At 46.0% G+C, this 19,470-nt stretch overlaps 1 long non-coding RNA gene across 1 annotated transcript; it reads left to right on the top strand.

The window, feature by feature from the left end:
* The first annotated feature begins 15,847 nt into the window (after positions 1-15,847).
* Positions 15,848-18,719, top strand: LOC109306093. The gene is made up of 2 exons (XR_002099847.1): positions 15,848-15,894; positions 17,760-18,719. It is a non-coding gene; the product is annotated as an uncharacterized LOC109306093 (long non-coding RNA).
* The last annotated feature ends 751 nt before the right edge of the window (positions 18,720-19,470 follow it).

Below are 19,470 nucleotides of genomic sequence, written 5' to 3'. Positions count from 1 at the left end.
GACAGGACCTGCCTCTAATGAACCCATGTTGGTTGCCCCTAAGCATAATCTCCCCTGCTGGCCCCTCGTGGACATGTGCCAGAATAATTCTCTCAAAAAGTTTACCCAGGATCAAGGTAAGACTAACTGGACTAACTGGCCTCTAGTGTTCCAGGTCCTCCTTCCTCCCATATCATACGAGGCAGCAATGATAGACAGAAAAATGATGTGACCACTAAGTGGAATAGAATATTCCTATGAGGTAGACAATACATTATTGATCATAAAGTTGTTTATTGCTATTTTGTACTGGAGAGTGAATTTAACAATTCAGTGCCTAACACAAAGAGATAAAACTAACTATTGATAAAGTGACTGGAAATTGTAAAATGCAATATAAATTTTTCACTTCTAACCTTTTCATGAAAACATTCCTATTCTGAGATTCCTGGAACATGAACATACATGTATCCTCATTCTCAGTTTGTTCGAAACCACAAAAATTATTTTCTTGGCTAAAATATTCCTACATCTACCTTTATTCTGCATTTTCAGCTGGCCATTGTAGGGCTGCATGATCCAGGGCAGGAGTGGGTAGGTGGGGTCTCTGATGAGGAAGGATGGGACTGTCATGGTGCCCAGCTGCAGGTCTGGCACTCCTGGCACAAACTGCCCACTCTCCACCGGGCCCAGCATGCCAGAGTTCCTGCAGGCATTGTGGGTACTGCCTGCCCAGCCAGCACTCACATGCATAAAGGCATCTCAGTGGTCCACAATGGCCTGGAGCACCACAGAGTGAAAGCACCTCTGGCTGTAATAGGGGTGGTCATATTGGGGTGTGCAGGAGATGGGGATGTGGGTCCCATCCAGGAACTGATGCATTGGGAGAATCCCAGGGCACAGAACACCATCACAACCACCAGGGGGCCATGCACAGAGTGCCCCACACCAAACAGGTGTCTGAAGTACCACAGGCTGGTGGGCGTGGCCAGCTTGAATGGGACAAGGGCCAGCCAGATGTCTGTGGGGAGGAGCAGCCACATGGCAGTGTCCTGCTGCATCAGATATGCCTGGAGCTTCTCCAGATGTGACTGGAGCTGCTTCAGGTGATCTCAGAATGTGCCTCAGGTCATGTGGAAGGCCTCCAGCCACTGCTCATCATCCTAAGTGTGCTGAATGTTGTACAGGAGCCTGAAGGGCCTGGCTTGTGGACGATGTGGGCCCAGAGGTGGCCCTGAAGGGCCTGGCTTGTGGACGATGTGGGCCCAGAAATGGCAGAGCTGAAGGCTCAGGAGGGCAAGGGTGAACCTGGCAGTGGTATCTTGTAATCTGTCATTGGCATCCCTGGCAGGATCCAGCCAGCCAGATGGGGTCAAGGTGGCAGGTGCATGGTGGCAGCCCTGGGACGGCATGCAATGGGTGAGCAGGTGGTTGCTGCAAGTGGGGAGTCAGGAGGGGTGAGACAGCCAGGGACCCGATACCAGTTGGTGCAGCAGGCCAGCAGGTCCAGCATGGCATCCAGCAAGAGCATGGGGTGCTGGTTATCACTGTCAGGGGCAGGATCAGGAGCAACCATGGTGCAGGGAGGGACAGACAGCAAGGAGAGCACTGCTGCGTGCTGTCCCAGTGCTGTGCACACTGCTCCTGGCCAGGGAAGTGGCTGGTCAGGAAGCAGCGAACACAGCTGGCTTTTGAAGAGGGCTGCCGGCTGCTGGTGGCTATGCCTGGAGCTCCCCCCTCCTGGTGGTGGCCACAGCCCATTGCAGGGCCCCAGAAAGCGAGAGCAGATTGGCAGCAAATCTGCTTCCACTCCCCTGCACATGTAGATGCCTGCCCACCACTGTTTACTCATGAGTAATTTACTTGTGAATAAACTATATTGGTGCAGCAAATGCATATGTAGACCACTGAATCCTAACTAGCTGCTCCCTAAGGGACCATCTCCCAATTCCCAACTCCCTCAGTCTCCTACTAGGAAGCATCTATAAATTATAACTTAAGTCACAGCATCCCATTTTCACATTGTTCTCTCAGGCTAGGGACAGACATTAACATAAACTGGTTTAAGTGATCAGAAACTGGTTTAAACCTGTAACAGAAGAGATGTTCAGTGCATATAAACCAGTTTGAAAATGACTGAAACCAGTTTGTGATAAACCTGGTTGAATGTAGTATCAGACTTAACAGATTGGGTCAAACTGTTTTACGTAATGTCTGTCCCAGACCCCTTGCTGGTTTAAGATAAATCAGACTCCCCCAGCACCCCAGCATGCTCTCTGGGCTGGGCGGGGCTCTGTGCTTCACAGCAGAGCTTGTCCCTCCCCTCTGCTCCTTGGGCAGAGCTCCTCTGGCACAGCCTTGCAGATACAGCAGGGTCTGCTGGCTTCCCCATGTCCCCCTCCCCTCTCACCACTTGCTGCTTAAGCAGGGATCCCTTACTTCCCTCTCCCACAGCACAGACCATACCTAGTATGTGGTATACTAGCTAATGCAGTATAAGGCTCCAGCAGAGAGAGCAGACATAGCAGGAACTGCCGGGCTTCCGCCTGCCCTATCCACGCCCGCCCCCCCTTGCTGCTCAGGCAGGAAATCCCACCCCACTGTCCCTCCCTCCCAACTACCACAGCATGGACCCCAGCCCCAGGGACCCTAGGCATGTCATATGCTAGCTAATGCTGAGAGGTGCCTGTGTGCATCTCTCTCCAATTTCACTAGGACAGGCAGGCAGACAGAACAAGGCTTTTGGAGCTAATCAATAGCTCAGTAAGCTGTTTAAGAAGTTTGCAGGAATGGGAGAGAAGCTACTGTTTTGCTAATCAAGTGATAAAGACTTTATCAGGCCCCCTGCTGCCTTGCTTTCCTGTCAGCTTGCTGCAGACAGTCTGAGGAAGCAGGGAGTGAGATTGAAAAGTTCCGTATCATCAACAGATGCATGCATTGCACACCCCACCCTTGCCTTAGAGTGCTAGAGGGGGCTAGGGGCCGACAACTCTCCTACCCCTTGAGCAGCCAGCAGGGGAAAGCCTGGGATCATGAAGGCAGACCTCCTTAATGAGAAAGTCCTGCCAGGGCCTGGCCATGTCCACCTGCCTCAGCTCAACTCTGTGCAAGGGAAAGGCAGGCTGCTCTAGCACCTCCTGGCTTCTAGCCTGAGCCACTGCAGGCATATGCATGAATGTCCTCAATCCAGAGGATTGTCTGTATGGTTGGAAACTGGTTCAGCTTATCCAGGTTAAACTAACCTGCAAAGTTTGAATCGATTCAGGCTCAGGCTTTTTGAATGTGCCTCAATGGCAACCACCTCCTGGTTTGGTTTGTCAGATTTAAGAAAGAAAACCTTATGATAGGCATGTGGATTACTGAATACAGTGAAAACTATTTGCAAGTTTATTTACTATATCTAGACTCAGTTTAATCAACCTATTTTTGAGGCCACACCTTTCACAGAATATTCTGAAGTGCATTCCAAAGCACTGTATCATAGTATAGATGAGGTATTTTCTAGGCCTTTTTTCTTCAAGTACAATGTAAAACATTTCAATCATGCAACTCTATTTTAAGTAATTTTTCCAGTAAAATAAATAAAAGATAGCATTGCTATAATCAATAGACTCCATTTAAAAAAGGAACTACATGAAAATGCTCAGACATAAAATAGCATCAGTTAGGCAGCAAGCACAGAACAGTGTAAACCCTACATTTCTGAACAAGTCTTACAAAATTCCATTTAACTGGAGTTTGAATATGGGGGATATGAAATGGAAATTAAAATAAGGAAAGTGTTCCATTCTGGCCGCACCATTATAAGGCTGTACCTTGTCACCCATTCAGAAAAAAAATCCCCCAAATAAATTGGACTTTTCCACTCCTGCAGAACATCACACATTCACACAGAGACAATTTCAGTGAATAACTAATGTAATTCATACTCTTTAAGCTTGGCTTTTTCTCCACTTTCTAGCCATACACAGTAGCAGTACATCCTCTAACTAAGAATTACTTGCAGAGATACAAATGCAATTGCTATCCTGGCTTCCTCAAACCTTGCTCTTCTCCGTGTCTCTAGATGTCCTGTCCACAATCACACCCCTACTGACATGTAAGCAACAACATACCGCCAGATCTTCCAGTTCAGCCGTGCACAACATGAAGCTACTGGGCATTCACTTCATCGAGGTCCTAAGGCATAGTGGAAATAATTTAGAAAATGACTCACAAACTCAACAGTCTCTCCGTTCTGTGAACATGCTATGAGGATGTCAGCATAAGGGGTGGAAATTCTCTTTAATGCCATGGAAGTGAACACATTGGTTATTCTTTTTGTAACCCAAGTTGTCACGGAGTGGGTGCAGGGGCGGCTGTGATCCCACTAGCGCCCCCTGCCGTGTCCAGTTAGGTGATTCAGCACCCTCAACTCGCCCACCACGTCTCTGATGTTGTAAGTTCAGTAAGGGAGGCTGCCTTGTCTTGCCTTGGACACTACTCTGCACTATGCCCCGTACCGATTGGGGTGCCCCAGTGCATCCCTGCCTTATGGGTGATGCATGGATGATATCTGGTCCTTCTGTCTCCCTGCGCCCTGCCTGGCGCCTCTGGGTTAGCCTCACAACCAGCGCCCCCTTGTCTGGTGCCTCTGGGCTTGTCTCAGCCAGGCTACACCCCACTGGAGCCTGTCTTACTCTTTCTACGCACCTCACCCCCTCAGGGGTCTCTCGCTCACCTCTGGGCTTTCCCGCCCCTATCAGGGTCTTTGCCGTGCTTCTAGCGCCTCTCACCCCTCTCAGGGTCTTTGTCACGCGTCTCACGCTTGCCGCCCTCTCTGGGGCCTCGCCCACTCTGGGGCCTATACCGCGCTCCTCACGCTTGCTGCCCTCTCTGGGGCCTCGCCCACTCTGGGGCCCATACCGCGCTCCTCGCGCTTGCCGCCCTCTCTGGGGTTCTTGCCCTCTCTGGGCCTACACTGCGCTTCTTGCGCTCGTTGCCCATTCTGGGGTCTCGCTCGCATGTTTCCCGCACTTGGGGCTCAGGTGGCCGCAGCCGTGCCTGGCCCCTCGACCCTTTCCTGGGTCGCTTGCCCCACTGGGCAAAATACCGCCCTCATGGGCTGGGGTCCAAAACCCCGCACACCGCGCCTCTCAGGCGCAAACAGCTGTGCCCCACTGGTACCGCTCACTGTGCCACTACTGGGCACCCGGGACCCCCAGGTTATTGGGGAGCTCCCGTGAGGCCTCCTCACACCCCTACAGCCTCCTCCGGTGTAACAATAACAAAACATGAGCCAAGTGGCTGCAACATAAGCAAAAAGCCCACCGGCTTATAATCTAAACCACACACAACACTGGCTCTCACCAATACCTTTCTCAGGGGTTCTCTCCCTCCCCTCGCATCATTGCAGCAGCCAAACTGCCACCGTAAGCTCTGCTGCTCAGCTTTCCACCGCAGAGCTCCTGCTCCTACAGTGGCCAGAGGAGAATTGCCCGCTAGGCTCCAGCCTGGGCTGTTTATAAGGGCCTGCCTAGCCCACTTCTAGCCAGCTGACCAACATTAGTTGCCCTGGCAACCCTCACCTGTGCTGCCCTATTAATTGGCAGCTGTCCTTATTACTGTTGCTAGTAGTGAGCACTCCACTGCTCTGCTACACAGGTACACCCAAGGGTGTGCCCATTCTCAATAGGATGGGTTGAGTAGGCAGGTGGGGGTATGATGAGAAGGATGCTAGAATTTCGAGCAGATCCCTCTTTCCTCTAGAGAGTTAGGCCAAGCCCAAAGTTCTTAACTATATATAATTTATTGAATTATAATATACATAAACATAAAACTAAATACCATATACGTATATTTACACAGTGAACATTAACATTAACCAAGGTCAAACCATAAATAACACTATTTACATCATCACAATAAAACATTTCAATCACAAAATATAAGGCTCAAACATGAACAATCTTAATAACATCTATTTCCCTAATATAGTCCCTGACCCATGGCAAGAGATAGTCCTCCTTCCAATGGGGTCCCTTGGGTTGGGGGGGTATCCACGAAGCCCCAGGGGCCCCTCCCCTTAGGGCCTTGACTGGGCGGGTGGGGGGTGTAAATGTCTTATTTTATTTCTGTATAACTGTCATGCGGCACGCTCACATTTACATGACCTTGTAGTTTTGGCTTCTAATCAAAATGAAAGCTTTATATTTTCCCATGCTTGTATTAAGCTGCACATGCATATTTTGTAAGTTTCATTTCTTATCTGTAAGTGTCATTCCTGCAGAAACGAAACTTATGTAGAAAATCTACCTAGTAACTATTATGTAAAAGAGACTATCCTATCCCTGTATGCTTAGCTTATATCATAGTTAGTGTCACAGAGGCAGTCCAACCAACATCTATAAAAGAGGCGAAGAGGCAGGAAGTAGCAGAGACAATGACTGGATCACCCTTCAGGCTTGATCACTCTGTAGCCGGTCTTCAGCTCTCCGCCTGGGTGTATCCCAGCGAAAACCAAGGCCTTGAAAATCTGACAATCGACAACGATTCACCGTGTTACAGTTTTGTATCCACCATCCCGTTTATGAGCTGTTGACCAGCCCTAGGACTAACTAGTGAGCAGCCGCACCCATCCCGCAAGGGGTGGAAAGCAAGGGCTTGCTAGTGAACCCTGTGGGCCAACAGACCCCCTTTGTATCCGGCATACTGTAACTGAAGAAACATCGGAGACTCCACCTCTTGACTGTCTCTCTTTGTAGCTTAGACAGCATATCTACGCTTTCTATACTTGTATTTACTGCAACTCCATTCCAGCCGGTCTCCCCTCTTATTCGTAAGAGGGTGAGGCCAGGTGAGTGAATAAAACAAATTTTTACTTTACCTTATATCTACTCTGTAATAACTTCTACCACTAACACCCTATCTCAATGAGCTGTTGACCAGTTCTGGGACTTAAGGAGTTGGCAGCCGCACCTAGCCCATCGGGTTAGAATGCAAGGGCTTACTCCGGAACCCCGTGAACCAACAGACATTCTACAAACTTATTGTAGAAAACTAACAACTTACTCTAAGTCATCTACTTGTGCCAACTCAGCGAACCTCAAAGGCGGTTATAAAGCTACCTCCAATCCCGCCCCACAAGCCACGCGCTTTCCCGCTCTGTAAAGCCCGCGGCTCCCCAAGCGGTGCCGGAATCGCAAGCCCGGCATTCCGCCACAGGGGGGCCTGCTCACCCAGCTCCTTCTCTGCATTTGTCTGCCCCAAATGTCTTTCCCCTCTGGGACCCAAGGGCCCAATGACTCATGCTCCCTCAGGTGGTGGTGGTCAGAGCACAGCTCAATGGGGTCTCCTCTGCTGGACCGCCTCTCCAGGCCTCTCCTGCACCACTGGGCTCCTCTCCATCCTGTGCCCCACTCTGGGCACCAAGGGCTCAGCTCCTCTCAGCTGCTGCACCACTGCTGCTGGCTTCTGGATGCTGAGTCTCATGCTGCAGCACTACCATTTCCCCGTGCCCTGGCTCAGCACTGAGGACTCTCTTAGCACAAGCCAGGTCCTTCAGGCTCTGGCCAGTCATCCTGACTCCAGGTGGCTAACCCAAGCAGCCTCCGCTACTCCGCGGCTCCCAATGCTCAGGCCCGTGTGCCACCCTGCGCACCATGGGATCTGGCCTCTTGCTGGGAGATGAGGCCTGAGCCACCTCACTGTGGGCCCCAAGGCCCTGCAGGGGTTCCAGGCTCAAGCTGCCACTTGCAGCTTTCAAACACTGGGCTCCACACACCAAACTGTGCACCATGATGGGCCCAAGCAGTCTCATACTGCTCCCAGGGCTGGGTCTCCACACACTGTCCCTGTGTGCTGTCAACAGCCCAAGTGGTCCCACAGCGCTACCGAGGCTGCTCCTCCAGTGGCAGATTCAGGATCCTTGGGCCTACTGCCTGCTGAGGGAGAGCTCCCCAGCTTTTCTTGGCTCCACTCTTCTTGAGTCCCTTGCTGCATCTGCCCCCTGTGCTGGGCACGCAGCTCCTTTTATATGCTCCAGGGCTCCACCCCTGAAGTCTTCCAGACCTGACAGTTTGCAGTCTTCAATCAGGTCCAGGGGAGCTCTTCTCCCCCTCCCCTCCAGAAAGGCACGTGACTTTATTTCTTCTGCTGCCTCCTGATTGATGGATGGGTTCCACCAATCAAAACAGCAGGATCTCAAGCCTGGTACTCAACCCAAGCTCTGAAAAGTGAGCCTGCTATATTCTTCTTGACTTCTGAATCTGAGCAGACCAAGCACTAAAGGATGTAGCCTGTATCAATGACTCAACTTTCAGAGACAGACAGAGACAGATTCTGTTTCTTGTGCCCGGGGTGATGCATAGGGGGTGCACGCAGGTGCACGTGCACCCCCTGAGCTTGGTGGTCACCCCTGAGCAGGCACCCCTGCAAAAAGGCACTGTCAACACTGTTGGTGGCACCTGTGAGTGGTCATCACTCACCACCCCACCACCGACACCACTAGCGGTGTATCTGGGCAGTCCGCAGTTCCTGTTGGCCACCACTGCCAGCTGCAGGTGATCGCCACCCTTCCCTCCCTCCCCCTGACAGCACCAGCAGTGTCTGCGGGAGCTCCTCTGCTTACTGCTGCTGCATTCCCACTGCTCCCACCACACTCCTGCTGCTGCCCTGCCCCTCCAGCTGCTGTGGGGCACACACTGTTCATGCTTGTTCATACTTAGCTGGAACAGGAAAAGAGATTCTGGCCTTAATTTTTTATTATTATTATTTAAAAAACCTCCATACACATTATATATGGGCCTCTGACAGCAACAGATATTTAAAGAGGTTTTTCCCCTGCTTCTTATCCATGGATCAAATACAGTCACAAAAAAAGGATTTCCTCTCTACTGGCAGTGACAAGAGACCATTAAAGATGCTTTCCTGTAGAACCTCAAGCTGGTTTGAATGTTGGTGATAGCAATAAAAGGGGTGTTTACAAATCTCAAATACTGACCTATTTACAAAACCCAGCTAGACGTTGTCTGGTCAGGTCAAAAAAACTGCATGACGGTCAAAGGTGTAAAATGTGGATTCATTAAGTCATTGGCCCTGTCGAAAAGGCAGAAAATAAAAGAGAAATCGTGGCTGAGATTTGATATCTACCTGCAGTGAACTCTGGCATTACCTCCTTAGTGATAAATGCTAGGATTATCAACACAGGCCTACAGAAACTCAAGGAGGATTGAATTGAAGAAATCATTGTCTTCTTTGTGATACTCAGTTCTGCAAAGTACATACATTTCAGTATTTATATTTCTGTCTACACTCAGTAAATTAGAAGCTGTAATACCTGCATTATCAAAACCATCTGCTTCACTGCATTAAAAATGAGTAGGTGGGAGAAGCTCATGAGAGTTTTTTTCTTGTTCTTGTTGCTACAGAAACCACTGTTTAAAAGTATGTTTGTCACATCCAAAAAGGAACCCATTATGCTCCCCTTCCCCCGCAAATGAACTTAAATGTACTAAAATTTTTAAGATGAGCCATGAGCAGTTAGCAAAGAAGATCAGAGAGACAAAATCTCTGGACTCTATCTCCAATTCTGTCAGTAACTTGTTAAATGACATAGGGCTCCTGTATTAAAGGAGGGTCACAGGTGCACAATGTAAGTGCACATCAGGAGGACATCAGGAGGAATTATGCTTTCCAAGAGCAGACTATGTCCCAGCATAGATGGACACAGGAGTTTTTAAAGGGGGTATGCAAGCAGCAACCAGCAACTAGCTGCTCACACCCTCTCTTCTCCCACTGGGGTGGACAGACAGTCCCATGGGAGCAGCAGCCAGGGACTTTAAGACCCCTCTCAGCACCCTCTCCCTTCTTGACCTGGCTCAGAGACACAACTCCCTTACCGTTTCTCCTGTCCTCCACTCACTTCTACTATTACTGCTGTCCCAGACTGCCCCAGGAGCTGGAGGAGTTCCAGAGCTGCTCCCGCCTTGCTCCAGCCAAGTCCAGCTGGGCTCACCTGGGGATGGAGGCAGAAGTGGTGGCAGGGGGTGTGCTCCCCCTCCCTGAGTCTGCTCCTAGGCTGGTGGGGAACACTTGGGAAGACTGGGGAGGGGGAGAAACCCAGCCACCACTGCTGTGCCCAGGTGAACCTCATGCCCTATGCAACCCAGATGGAGCAGGGCAGAAGTGGCCATGGAGCTGTCCCTACTTTTGGGGCAGTCAGAATAGTAGTAACAGTTGGGGGGGAGGATCAAAAGGGAGTGGCCACTAAGCATGGAGTGGAAGGCATGGGGGATTCTTACCTAATTTGAGGACTTAAAACTCCCCAGTTCCTGTGGTGTGGTCTGAAATGGAGGTGCAACTGCACCGCTACACCCCCTCTGAATCCGCCCCTACCTGCCATACAAACTGAATCAGGGAGCACAAAGTAGATCTGCATACTACACTGCCTGCACTGTACTTAGCTCTGGTCAGCATCACAGGCACTTTTAGGACCTAGGAAAGGATTATGCCTGATCCTCTGGACAATTGTGCTAGAGGTTAAAGGACTTCCTTTTCCCAGTTTACTACAAATGGATAGAGAGAAAAGTAACTGAGTGTGTATGTCCTTTGTCTGTTTCCACATCTGTAAAATGGGTTTAATACAATTTGTATTATAGTTGGTAGAATGATAATTTATTCATGTTGACAACATCTTTTGTGGTCATTAAGACCATTATCCAATTGTAAGGTATCATTATAACTAGTATTATTCCCTAGAAAGTTTCCTTGCCATTTTCCTATTAATTTTTAATGACATTTTATTGGATTCAAAGACTGCCTAAAAATATTCAAGCTTATAGTCCATGAATACACGTCAACAGACAGACTGTGCTTAGCTAAGCTGTTCAAAAATGATTATCATATGAAGCAAAGTCATATTTCCCCTTATTTTATTATTTTAAAGTATACTGTTTACCATTTCTCTTGTGCAAGATTCTGCCATCATTTTCCCTTCCTGTAAAACTCTTCTTCAACTCACAAAATGGAAACTGTGGATGTCTGACAGTGACTTAGAAGTGGGGTGTGCTTTCCAGGGAAAAGATGTTGAAAGATTTCAAGGTCATTGAACCTTCCTTTTTCACATTTCCAGTCTTTCTCCTATTTAGTCCTTGTCTGGGAATTTAGCACTGGTCTTCATTCCTGATCCCATGACTACATGGGTTTATGAAAATGTGACTGGCACTACTCAGTGCTGCTCAGGTCTGATTTCAGCCAACACTGTAAAACCAGCTCTTTCAGCTATTGCAAGGCTAAGTGGGAAAGTGTTTCATGTTTAAATGTGTTATATGTTTTAGTAGGCAAAATAGAAACTATATTATACAAACCTCACAGACTGGAACTGTGTTATCCTGTACAGAAGTGATATTAGTTAAAACAACTCTTGAATACCATATCTAGTATAAGCATTTGTTCTCAGAGCCAGCAATCTGAGGTTTATTACTGCAATCTTGGAAGCTTTCTTTGTAAGCACAGTGAGTCATTTTTTTGTTTCTTTTTTTTTGAGACCAAACTGAAATAGCCCCTTGTCTGTTTTCATTTCACCCATTTCTAGACCATGAATGTATGGGTAGAATCTATCAAGCAGACAAAATTGCAAATAGCTTGCTTTCATCATAGTACTGTCATGACCTATTTAATGCTTTTGATGCATATGGACATGCTACAGTAACAATGCTACAGGACCATGTAAACTTGTGTCCTCTGCTATTACATTTCTGAATACTCTTTTCTGTAATTTGTCCTAATATCAATTAACTTCTGTTTTAAAAGACACTTTCGCATCTCATCTGTGACAGGGCTAGGACAAAAGTAATGCAAATCTGAAGATATTTTTCCTTTTTTCCTGTAATTTTTCAGTGTCACAAATAGCTTCTCTCTTTTTTGCAAGCAGATTTAGCACCATGCACAACTGGTGCCTCCCAAGTCTGGTGGGGCACCAGATCACTGGGGATGCCTCAGCAGCTGATTACTGAGCCAGTGATGAAACCAGAAGTGCACTTCTGGTTTCAAATCTGGTGCTTCCAGAGGGTGCACAGCTGATCTCAGGGGGTGCACATGCACCTCCTACGCATTGCCAGTGTTTAGCACCATATTCAATCATGGTCTATCAGCTGCCATGAAAATAAATGGACAGGATCCCACTAATTTTAATGAGAATTAAATTATGTCTACAGTACACAGGTTAATGTAACCCTCAGCACAGGACCTCTTCTATGCTTAGTAAAGGGAGCTGGAGCGACACAAAGGGGTCCTTAACCCCATTTCCTATGGGTGATGGTTTCTGTGGGAGAATCACTGTGCCAGAGCCTCCAAAAAATGTTTGCGCATGCTGTGTGCAGAGGAATATTCTATTATGTGGGTCATAAGAAACTTAGGGAAGTTAGTTACTTGCATGACACAAGGCCCAGAGCAGCCCAGTATCATGGGGGCAGGAGAAGGAGGGCAGACATAAAATACCTTAAATCCATGATAGCTCTCCCTCACCCCAGCCCGGGTGAGCTCAGCAGTTTAGCACAGAATTGTACCCTCTTTGTCTAACTGACAAAGAAGATTTTCTTTAAGACAGCATTCCCCTATCCTTCATTTATTTGCATTCTTTTTCCTTGAATTTCCTGTAACTTTTTGCATGGCAATCCTTTGTGTGCTTTGTCATTTAACATGAGTAAGTAATCTGCAGTCATTTTGACACCATCAACAGATATGTGAGTCAGGATCTGATAGATTTCTGGTGATGATGAACTGCCAAATGGTAGTTTTAGAACATGTTAGGTGTGAAACCATAGAGAATGTTTAATACATATGCTCTGAACCAAGAGGTCTAGAGTTTTGCATTTCTAATACATACACTGACACATACAGTTGCAGTTCAAACTGTCACAGTTCCATGGCACTTGTTAAGAATGTGTGGCATCTGTAACAGTGAACCTTATTGCTTTGGGAATGATGGAAACAAGTCCATAGGATAAACTTTAATTCATATGATAGTTTCAGTCTTTGAAGACAAACTCTCATTTTGCATTGATGCCAACCCCTTGAATCCAGTGATCATGCAACTGCCTAACAGGCAGTGAAATTTGGCCCCCAGGATCCACACAAACCCAAACTTTATTAGGATTCCCCACTGTCACCAAGCTATCAACCTAATCAGCAAGGTCTGTTAAGTGTAATTGCATTGTTCAATTCTATACAAACCAGTTGTTTCTTACTATTTTGCCATACAGCAACTATAAACTTTCTGAGAGGATGTACGATTGTGTACACCAATCGCCCCACTGGTTGGACTTTTAGGACCCAATTATATATGACTGACTACTCTTATATGCAATCTAGGCCATGGAAAAAGATAATCTCTTGAGAGTGGTGCTACTGTGAATTAGCATCTGCATTCAGAACGTAGATTTTTTTCGTTCAAGTCAAGTTCTTCATCTGTTGAATCTAGACAATCAGGTAGCATTTCAATCTCAAACTCTGTCATCTAATACTGTCCTCTCTGTTGCCAGGCCAGAAAGGTTTTCCTAAAGGATTGTGTTTATGGGTCCCTGAGCGACAATTGCAGCTTTTGATTTCTAAAAATGGACAGCAATTACCATTTCTAGGACACTCTTGTAAACTGTAGCAGGTTGAATTATTAGCCATGTAATGTACCGGACAAATGTAGCCTCAAACCAAATGATAGTTATAAAAATTCTGTATGTTATTTGCAACTGTTCATTGAATGAATTGGGGAACAAATTTCAGCCACTAGATTGTGAATTGTGTTGTGATTATATGTTACTAATGATTTGTTAGTCATTATTTGTTTTTATGTGATTGTTATTTGTTATGTATTTGCAGATGAAGGTTTCAGGGCATTGTTTTCTTCCCTGGCTGAACAACCTATGCTTTTATTAAGGTGCATGCCTGAACAAATAGTTAGGTTTTTGAGTCTCTCAGTGACAGGAACAGAGAGAGGGCAGACTTAGGAATCTGGGGGGCTTGTTTCAAATCTCCTGTTCCCTTTGGGTGAGAATCAGCATTATATTTGGTACAAGGATTAATAGTATATTATAGTACAAGGACGCCAGATTTAAAAATAGATGGGTTCCTTCCCCAGGGAGAGGATGACTTAAGCCTCATTTATCAGATGTCTAACACCCTTATGTTTACTTTTTTCTTCACAATGTCAGTGTCAACAGCATTATAATTGTATTATTTTGTATACATGAATAATAATAATAACAATATTATTATATTATCATTATTTGATGCTAGAACGGTTTTGCTATATCTGTATCATTCCTGTCCAGACATAGCAATTAAAACACAACAGTTGATGCCGTTCTTCAGATGTTCCCCTTTTAACCACCTCCAAATGTACATATATCCATATTTATTTTCTCTGTTCCTCATCTGAGAATGCTTATTCAGTGGCTGGTTTGAAATTCACTGCCATTATGTTTCCTTCTAATATCCTGTCTCAAACCAATGCAGTTTTTATAGCTTCTACATATGTAGGAGCCTGTAATCACATCATATAGTCATTTACACCTATGGATCTATATTGGTAGGAAAAAACTCCTCCCCAAATGTCCATATGCATGTAAAATCCAGTGTTTGCAGGAAACCAACCAGTGAGGCACAATGAAATTAAGTCAATTTAATCAAAATGCTTATGAGTGCATTTTCTCAGTATTTACCCAGTTTTTTTAATATTACACTTGTCTGCTACATCAGTTCAGAATGGCATTGGTATATTGTTAAGGATATACCAGTATATCCTTACATATTCTTACCTGATAGCATGGGCATATGTACTCCAATTTTTCACCTCTGGTCTCCTTCCTTTGTTGCCTGTACACAAACCTCCCTCAGAGTAGCTCTGTAGTTTTTCTGCATAGAACAGCATTTCTTTTATAACACAGTTAAGTTTGCTGTATGCTCTTTGTCTAATGCCTCTTTGAAGGACACCTGATTTTTATTTCCTTGGGCTGCAATCACATTTACCACTGGTTACTGTATTGTGTGGTGACTTCTCTATCTTGTATAATTTGGTGATTGTCATTTTACAGTGTGGTGCGCTGATGACTTTGCAGGGAACCTGAGCAAATACTTTAACTCTTCAGTTTAACAGATACCATTTGCTTCTGATAAAGTTAAACTGGATTCTCTAAGTAGCCTTACTCTTGCTGCTTTTTTATTTTTATTTTTTTTACTAGTTATATCTGGCTTTAATTAAACTGTCTAGGAGTTACTCAGCTCTCCAGGGCTACTTTATTTCTGGGCACAGCTGCACACTGATCAATTGTTTCGCTTTTATGAATTTTCCTAGAGAATCTCTGCCCTTCCCATGACTTATTTCACAGAATTGAAATTGCTGAAACTTTCTGATTATTTTGTTGCTTTTCCACTTGTCATCTTCCTGATTTCTCTGCATGGAGCTATAATTGTTACAGCCTCTTTTCCTTCTATGTGTAACAGTGCTAAGGTTCTGGCTGCAATGGCCAGCATGTACAAATGCTGCTTGTTACATTGTCTACAAAGGTCACACCTTTTCCATTTTGAAGGTAATAAAACATTTGCTTGAGAACTAGCTCCATTTGGTAACTTCAAAGAATCTACTTCAAGTTCTCAGAGGTGTGAGAGCGGTTACGGCTAGCAGTTATCTTTACCACTTAGATTTACTTTACAGTCCTCATGGTTGTCTGTATGTGCTGACTGGCAATATGTTTCTCTTGCAGTTATTGGTTCAGATTGGATGTCCAGAAAAACATTTTCACAATTAGAACGGTGAAATAGTGTAATAGACTGCCAAGGGAAGTTGTGGACTCTACATCACTGGAGGTGTTCAAGAAGAGACTGGACAGCCACTGGTCAGGGATGATCTAAGCATAGGTATCTATGCCTGTTGTACCACAAGTATTTCCACTGCTTCTGAGCTTTGCTGGTTGCCTCTAATTCCTTCCCTCCATACACACATTCCTGCTACATCTGTCATGGGTTTTTAAGCCTTCCCAGAGCATTAAGTGCTGACTACAGCCAAGGCTGGGGACTTTAACTGGGGTGTCCTAGTGCTCCTGCTAGGACCAAAACCAGAGGTGCCGGGCTAGAGGGTCTTGTCCCTCCACTCAGACCAATTATCATATCTGGGGTCAAGAAGAAATTTTGCCCCATGGTACAATTGGTATGGACTGGGGGGGAGGGGATGGGGGTTGCCTTCCTCTGTAGCGGGGGCTTTGGCCCTCTTCCCAGGATCTCTTAAGCATATATTGACAACTTTTTATTAGAAGTAGGACTTTGGCTGCCATTGCTCCCCTGCTTTACCTGTGCCAAGTTAGGGTGTTAGGTCTATGTTTTGCCAGGACTGAGGATAGCCTTATGTAAAGTTTAGATTATGGTTTGTATGGGATGCTTTGCATAGCAATGATCCAACCTTAGGCAAGGGGGTGGACTAGATGACCTCTGGAGGTCCCTTCAAGCCCTACTTCTCTATGACTATGAAAGCTGGCAAGGATCTAAGCTATGAATATGCAAGTTGCAGGCATGAAACCAGTAGCCAATTTTCTTGTTGCATTCCATTATTGATTCTGATTCTGTCTGGTATTATTATACAGATGTGACAGGCTAGCTGGTGGTGACTTAGCTTGTGTTTTGAAGGGGTAAAAGATGATCGGAGGACTTGGGATTCCCTTTCCTCACCAATCAGGCCCCAGAGACTCACCCTCTGTGTCCCCTGATTGGCCCCTTGGGTCACCTGGAGGGGGATAAAAGGGGCAGCACAGCTGACTCAGGGGAGACCAGCAAGGGACCACAAGGAAGGAGTCTCAAAGAGCTGGCAAGAGCTGCACCAGTGGGGCAGGAGCAGTTGCCCCATAAGCACCTGAAGGAGTGGGACCTGCAGGCAGCAGTTGGACCTTCAGCAGTGCGGCGTGCGCCAGCAGGAGAGGCTGCCCACTGGGCTCCAGGATCCTCTATGAGAGGCTGTGGCCAGCATCTGAGCAGTGACCTGAGAGGTTCCCAGTTCTGCTTCCAGCTCCTCCAGCAAGAGGCCGGGCAGCTCGATGTGAGGCCGGGGCTCCTGGAAGGTCAAGACCCCCAGCAGCTTGGAGCAGCACCAGCACTGGTGGCTGTGTGGTAGAGTTTCTGCCTACTACAGTGGAGATCTGAGGTCAAGACCCAGCTGAGATGAGTGAAGTGACAGAGAAAAATTTTTATTGCAGTGGAAAGGGGTCATTCTGTTTTCCCTCTCCCCTCACCCTTCCAGGTACCCAGGCCCTATATTCCTTGTTATTTGACGTTTTGTATTTTGTGCCTTTTATATTTCGCCAACCAGTATTGTTTGTTCTGCTGTTTGTGTTTCATATTTTGTTAACCCTGTCTTTTGTCAGCTGGATGAATATGTCTGTGATTGTAAGCAGCTAACCTTTGTTGAATCCTGCCCCCTTGGGGCATTGTAGTGTCCCCTGTACCCCCTGGTTTATACTGGTTATGTTCCCAGTACTGTTCTCTCATTAAAAGGTATATGGTTAAGTCCCCATTCGTGGTCTGTCTCTGCCCTATAGGGGGAGGAGGGTCCCTACACCTCCCACAGCGCTTATGCACCTGCTCTGGAGAGGGGTACATCTTGGAGTACTGCCCAGGTTACAGAGGTTTTCCCTCCAACTTTCACTTCTGAGCCTTAATCAGTCATGAGGTTCATTAAACAGGCAAATCAACATAAGACATTTAGATTTATAGATGCTGGTACTTATGTAAGTCTCACTCTCTACCTCTCTTCCTCACAGCTCCAGCCAATGCTGCAGAAAGATACCAGAACAGCCAGAAGCATTCTTAACAAAAACAGCTATGAATACAGCTATTTAATTCTTTTAACAACTAACTTGATTACATCTCGCATTCTTTGCCATGTTGTACCAAATAGAACTGTTGAATGCAATTTAATTAGAAAACAGAACTGTCCTGAGACCTTTACTGCTGTTCTGTGTAGCAAGAATTATATAAATAGTGATCACAAATCTTATTTTTTGGAGAAACAGAATTTAATAAAACAGGTATTAGTCCAACTCTTTTCTTATCTTAGGGATTGAGTATTTCAAGTGTTACTTAGAAGCAGGTCATAGAGAGTTATCTTCTCTGCATTTTAACTCAGGCTCTAACTCCAGTTTTGGCCTTACCTGTCCCCACTGTCCACATAGAATACACTTTGACTCAGCTTTTGAGGGGCTTCCAGGTTAGATTAGGTTACCTTAGCTTTTTCAGCCTTGGAGGCTGGGCTTGGATTTTTACCTAGAACTGCCCACTATATAGCAGAAGAACTTGCCATAACTGATTTGGTAAAGTCCTAGAGCCTCTGCAAAGAACCATGGGATATGCCTACAGACATACATAGGCAAGTGCAGAGATAGTGAGGGCACAGTAATGCAGCTAGGTCTTTGCATGGAGATTCTTGCCCATAGGCTAGGGTAGGCTAACTGTGCTATAAAGACATAACGAGTGTGGTGGACTTCAGAGGCTACATCCCATGATCCTCTGTGCTGCAATCCATCATTAGGCTTAGTCAGTCTATAATTTTTCCCTAGTTAATGGTAGTTTTATATGACTCTTGACATGGGACACTAGAACAGTGTCTGCTAGGAAAAGTAGCTTGAAATGGTGCCCAGTTGAGTTGCACAGGTTGGTTTGTTGTTTTGTTTTTTTAACACCATTAGAGCTCTTAAATTATTAAATTAAACATTATAGCTGTTCTTGATTAGTAATTTTTTTCCTCAGGGTTGCCTTCAACCTAACCAGTACACCAATGATATTCTCAGAAATGTGTGCACACAGTTCTAGGTGCTGCTTGTAGAAAGGAAAACTCTTTTAGGAGCTGAACAACAGTCCCATTGAAATTAATAGGCATGTTTTAGTACACACTGGCCACATCTACACAAGACACTGACTGTGCAGTATGTACTGTACAGTCCTTTAATACTTGTATAAACAAGTACTGAAGGACTTTGTAGTAACCCAAATTACTGCATACTGGTGGTGACATATGTCTTTTTTGTGATGCTACTGTGTAGTAGCCTAAAACTATGGCACAGTAGCACCCCATCACAGTTGTTGCCAAACAACGCTACTGCACAGTAGTATCAAGCTACTGTACAGTCAGTGTCCTATGTAGATGCAGCCACAGGACACATCTACATGAGACGTTTACTGCGAAATAGACTAATTAGCTCCACAGTAACATCTTAGTGTCTACACATGCAGTGCTATTAAGCCACAGGAAAACAATTAACTTTGCTGCAGCTTAGTACTTGTAAATACAAGTACTATCCTGTGCCAGAATTTTTTACTTTGCAGCAATGCATGTGTAGACAGACAGGGCTGGCTGGGGCACAAGGGTACTTCAGTGCAGGGGCTACCTGCTGGCTAGCCCTGCTCTGAAGCACCCTCATACTCCAACCAGCCCCTCTGTGGCACAGTGAACTAGGGTGGAGCAGGCCTGGGCTG

This window comes from Crocodylus porosus, unplaced genomic scaffold, assembly GCF_001723895.1.
Source record: "Crocodylus porosus isolate Cpor-Errol unplaced genomic scaffold, CroPor_comp1, whole genome shotgun sequence".
Taxonomy (NCBI): Eukaryota; Metazoa; Chordata; order Crocodylia; family Crocodylidae; genus Crocodylus; species Crocodylus porosus.
Note: the sequence above shows the minus strand (reverse complement) of the source record. Positions and strands in the feature narration are given on the sequence as shown.